We start from the raw sequence: 5,000 nt of genomic DNA on the forward strand, positions 1-5,000 counted from the left end.
CAAAACAGGCTAGCAAAAAAAAAAATCACCTTTAACGTAAACTGGATATGGATTTTTCACATGGTCCACATGCAACCACCTAAAATGACTAGCGTATACTCTGGCAGGGTCAGGGGGAGGGAAAGAAAAGCAGCCTTTGCCTTTCCAAGTTAGTGAAACAAATGTGTGTGATCTACAGTATGTTTTCTACGGTACTTTTTCTTCCTTTTCTTATTGCCTGTCAAATGTTCCATTCAATGACATATTTCTTTATTTGTCCTCCTGTTTGGTAACATCCACAGCAGTCAAGGCCAAAGCTTATAACGTGTGTGTGTGTGTGTGTGTGTGTGTGTGTGTGTGTGTGTGTGTGTGTGTGTGTGTGTGTGTGTGTGTGTGTGTGTGTGTGTGTGTGTGTGTGTGTGTGTGTGTGTCAATCGACAGGCTCTCTCTCTCTCTCTCTCTCTCTCTCTCTCTCTCTCTCTCTCTCTCTCTCTCTCTCTCTCTCACTCACTCACTCACTCACTCACTCACTCACTCACTCACTCACTCACTCACTCACTCACTCACTCACTCACTCACTCACTCACTCACTCACTCACTCACTCACTCACTCACACACACAGAATGAAAAGAAGCATTATGCGACAGTTGGACCAAAACATGTTCTTGTTGGAAACCTCACAAAGACATCATTGAATCTCAGAGATATAAAAGTGTGTTTACACACAGCAAAGCAAGGATGTCCTCTTCCACACAGCATGAAGTAGCTCAGTCTTCTGGAAGACTATTATCTGTCTCTGTCATGTGGAGTGCTTGAATAAAGTGTTTCTGTGTGTGTGTGTGCGTGTGCGTGTGTGTCTGTGTGTGTGTGTGTGTGTGTGTGTGTGTGTGTGTGTGTGTGTGTGTGTGTGTGTGTGTGTGTGTGTGTGTGTGTGTGTGTGTGTGTGTGTGTGTTGTATAATTTTATTTTATTTTTACGTCCGGGCCGGATAGAACCCTCTGGCAGGCCGGATCCGGCCCACGGACCGTATGTTTGACCCCCCTGCCCTAGACGATACCTCCTCAGTATCCGGCTGCGCTGAAGCAAGTATGGGCACTCGCGGTTGCATGCGGGTCAAAGACGTCCAAAAGGAACTGTCATTCAGTGTAACGGATACCTTGTGCTAACTGTAACTGGAAAAAAACAAGATTTTTAAATTGTTTCTAGTGAATGGATGACAGCCGAGGCTTTCATGAATTCACTGGAAAAAAGTAAAATAAAAAGAGTCATGTTTCTTACAGTTACAGTCAGCAGAAGGTATCTGTTACACTGAATGACAATTCCTTTTTGGACGTCTTTGACCCATGCATAATTTAAGGCATAAAGCAATCATATCCCCGGCCTGGCTGGCACACCTGGCCAGGTGAGATGGGAGGGGCCTGCTACCGTTAGAGTCTACAGGTGATTAAAAATGTAACGAGTGGCACGGGAGAACCAGAGCAGGTCAGTTGACCACAAACATGGCCATTGAACACCAGCAGGGAACCAGGAAGCACGTTGGTCAGACACACCGTACGACAGACAGACGCACGCACGCACGCACACAAGGGGTATAAATCACAGCCTCGATGACGATACGATGCGGTATTGATTTCTTGTAGCACTAAAGAACTCCCCACGATACGATACGATTACGAATGTTATGGAGCTAGGGCATTGGACAGGGGCGAGCGATTCCATTATTTTCAATACTTAAGAAAGCCCCATGATACGATACGATTTGAAATCGTTAGCCGTAGTATCGATGCATCGATACATTACGATTATTACTTACACCCCTAACACACACGTATGATCAGTTTCTTTCAAGGATTCTCCCCCTTTTATTCCTTACCTTATTTCACCTTGCAAAAACATTTTAGTATATTTGTTATCTTCCAGTGCTTCCCCTTTGCAACTTTCTCCCCTTTTTGCTTGTCCCAGTACACCTGATCTCTCCTTTCATTTCTCTATTCGTCTATTTTCTTTCCATCATCCCCCACTCCTTGACTCCCTCTGCTCCTTTCCATGATTCCTTCCTCTCCTCCTCTGCTTTTCTCTGCTCCCTCTCTCTCTTGATAGCCTTCCTCAGTCTCACTCATCTTTCTCATTTCCGCCGCTACTTAAACCCTGCTCTCCACCCCCCACCCCCATCCCAATCTATTTCTCTCTTTTCCTTCCTCTTCTCCTCACACCGTCTTTCAGATAAGAGTAATGAGACTTGTGACGTCCTCTGTGACGCTTTAGACTCACTAACACACACGTACCACTCATATTCACACCCACACACACGCACGCACGCACGCACACACACACACGCAATTTATGTTCGCACTATTCAACGACCACCACATACAAAAAACATAGCTGCATAAACTCAATTTGTATTCATCCCTTTAAAAAGACACACACACACACACACACACACACACACACACACACACACACACACACACACACACACACACACACACACACACACACACACACACACACACACACACACACACACACACACACTCAACAGACTGGCCATGTCCAAAGATGACGTGAAGCATTTGCATCTATGACGTTTACTCTGCTCTTACTCTGCAAACACACAGAATACTCCTCATAAAGGACAACAGGGATCCAGACCTCTTCGTGTCAGTGTCTCCATATTGCAATTCACGTCTTTCAAATTCCTGCTTTCGTAGAATTGAAGATGCTCCTTCAAGCTCAAATAAGTATTTCAGCTGCTCAAAGCTGAACTCTTTGGATAACATGACCTGGATGAAGAGATATCCAAAGATATCCAAAGATATCCAAGGTGTGAAAACCCAAATAAATCAATAAATAAATAAACTTGCCCAGAGGTTTCCTTCAATGATACTTGTTGAATGCCATATCTTATCAAAGTGCCTACTAAGTACACTTTCATTTCCTGCCGGAACAGACAATTCACCTGCATGACGTTCTTTTAACCAAAAGAAAAGAACTCTCAATCTCAAAAACAAAAATGGGGTGCTGACTGACGACTGAGTGTAAGCAGAAAAAAACAAACAAAGTTGAAAGTACATGTTTAGACTAGATGGTTAGAGAGGTGCAGACACACTCACACATTATTTTTATCAATGGAATCAAATAATGACAAGAAAAAAGAAAAAAATGGCAGAAACAAACCATGTGAAAAAGATGTTATAAAAGAAGTTTCATTCATTGAGAGCTCGCACAGAAAATGTGTTAACACCACAAAACAAAGCACCTCAAATTTCACACTTTAAAGAAATCAAAAAAAGACAGCTTGTGAAGACAGCCTATGTGAGGGCATTGTTGTTACTAAGTGTGTGTGTGTGTGTGTGTGTGTGTGTGTGTGTGTGTGTGTGTGTGTGTGTGTGTGTGTGTGTGTGTGTGTGTGTGTGTGTGTGTGTGTGTGTGTGTGTGTGTGTGTGTGTGTGTGTGTGATAAGTGAGTGAGTGAGTGAGTGAGTGAGTGAGTGAGTGAGTGAGTGAGTGAGTGAGTGAGTGAGTGAGTGAGTGAGTGAGTGAGTGAGTGAGTGAGTGAGTGAGTCAGTGCTTCCGGAAGCTTCTAGCTTGGCTGCTGCTGTATTCACCACCACAGTAGGGGTGGCTTAGCTAATGCTGTACTCACCACAGCAGTTGTGTGTGTGTGTGTGTGTGTGTGTGTGTGTGTGTGTGTGTGTGTGTGTGTGTGTGTGTGTGTGTGTGTGTGTGTGTGTGTGTGTGTGTGTGTGTGTGTGTGTGTGTGTGTGTGTGTGTGTGAATGTTGTACTCACCACCACAGCAGGGGCGGCTGGCTCTGAAGTCATGGCCACCAGCTACCGCGTCTCTCCAGTTGCCACGGTAACCCAATCCTGCGGGGCGACCCTCTCTCTCTCTCGTCTGTGCAGTGCGTCCGTCAGTATGTTTGTCCGTCCGCCAGCGGTCCGCGTCTTTACTCTTTCTCTTCCTGCTCCTTCTCTTCTTTCACCTCCTCCTCCTCTTCCTCCTCCTCCCTCTTTTCTGCCTCTCCTCCACTCAGGGCATACGAGACGAGCGACGCCGGGCAAACTGTAACACAAGCAGGCAAGCGGACGGAACAACACACATGCACGCACACACGCACACGCACACACAGAGAAAGACAAACAGTCAGTGACCTCATCTGTCAGTTACGCACCTATGCCCTCGAGCATGAGAGCAGTCATCACAGGACCAGTGAAACGTGTCATACACACACACGCACACGCACACTCACACGCACACTCACGCACACTCACACGCACACTCACGCACACTCACGCACACTCACACACACACGCACGTTTGGTGCTCCATCAAACTTTTGTGTGTGTGTGTCAGTGTGTCCCACTGATTTGATGAAGCTGAAGGGTCTAAGCTCCCTCAGATCCAGACAGGAGGAGACTTCACAGCCACCCTCCAGCAGCCGGGACGCTTTCCAAAACCAAGCTCTCGGATCAATGGAGGCCAGAGTCGAAATGTCCTCCCTCCGCCGCTTCAGACTTCATCAAATTAAGGTCCAACCAGGACATCGGGAAGGGGCCATGCTAATATAAACCCTCCAGTGGTTTGGACTTTAAAGTTCAGCTCCATAAAGAACACTGGGGACAATCTAAAGTTTAAACAGGAGTTAAGGCTGTAAGTTCTATCAAATCAATAGGCAGTCAATGGGAGATTTATAAAGTACTATGGGGGGTTGGGACTTGGGATAGCAGCAAGTTAGGTCTCCAAGTTACGTGGTGCTCTGAACTATTATTGGGCAAGTGGTTAGGGCGTCACACTTGTGCAGCCCAAAGGTTGCTGGTTTGACTACCAACCCGTCAGGTTGGTGGCGGGAGTAATTAACCAGTCTCTCCCCCATCCTCCTCCATGACTGAGGTACCCTGAGCATGGTACCCTGCTCCCTTGGGGCGCCGTTGGAGGTTGCCCCCAAAATGTCAATTCATTCTATGAGGTGAGCCTATTGAGCATTTCGGGCATGTATAAAATGTTGGACGTGTTGT

The 5,000-nt window shown here is 46.2% G+C and overlaps 1 protein-coding gene across 3 annotated transcripts in view; it reads right to left on the reverse strand.

The window, feature by feature from the left end:
* The window catches only part of tjap1 (tight junction associated protein 1 (peripheral)), a 155,016-nt gene that overhangs the window by 104,648 nt on the left and 45,368 nt on the right, over positions 1-5,000 (reverse strand). For all 3 annotated transcript variants that reach the window (XM_063191583.1, XM_063191585.1, XM_063191584.1), the window contains exon 2: positions 3,774-4,047. The gene's annotated coding sequence lies outside the window, so the exon portion shown is untranslated. The remainder of the gene's footprint in view (positions 1-3,773; positions 4,048-5,000) is intronic.

This window comes from Engraulis encrasicolus, chromosome 24 (genome assembly GCF_034702125.1).
Source record: "Engraulis encrasicolus isolate BLACKSEA-1 chromosome 24, IST_EnEncr_1.0, whole genome shotgun sequence".
Lineage (NCBI taxonomy): Eukaryota > Metazoa > Chordata > Actinopteri > Clupeiformes > Engraulidae > Engraulis > Engraulis encrasicolus.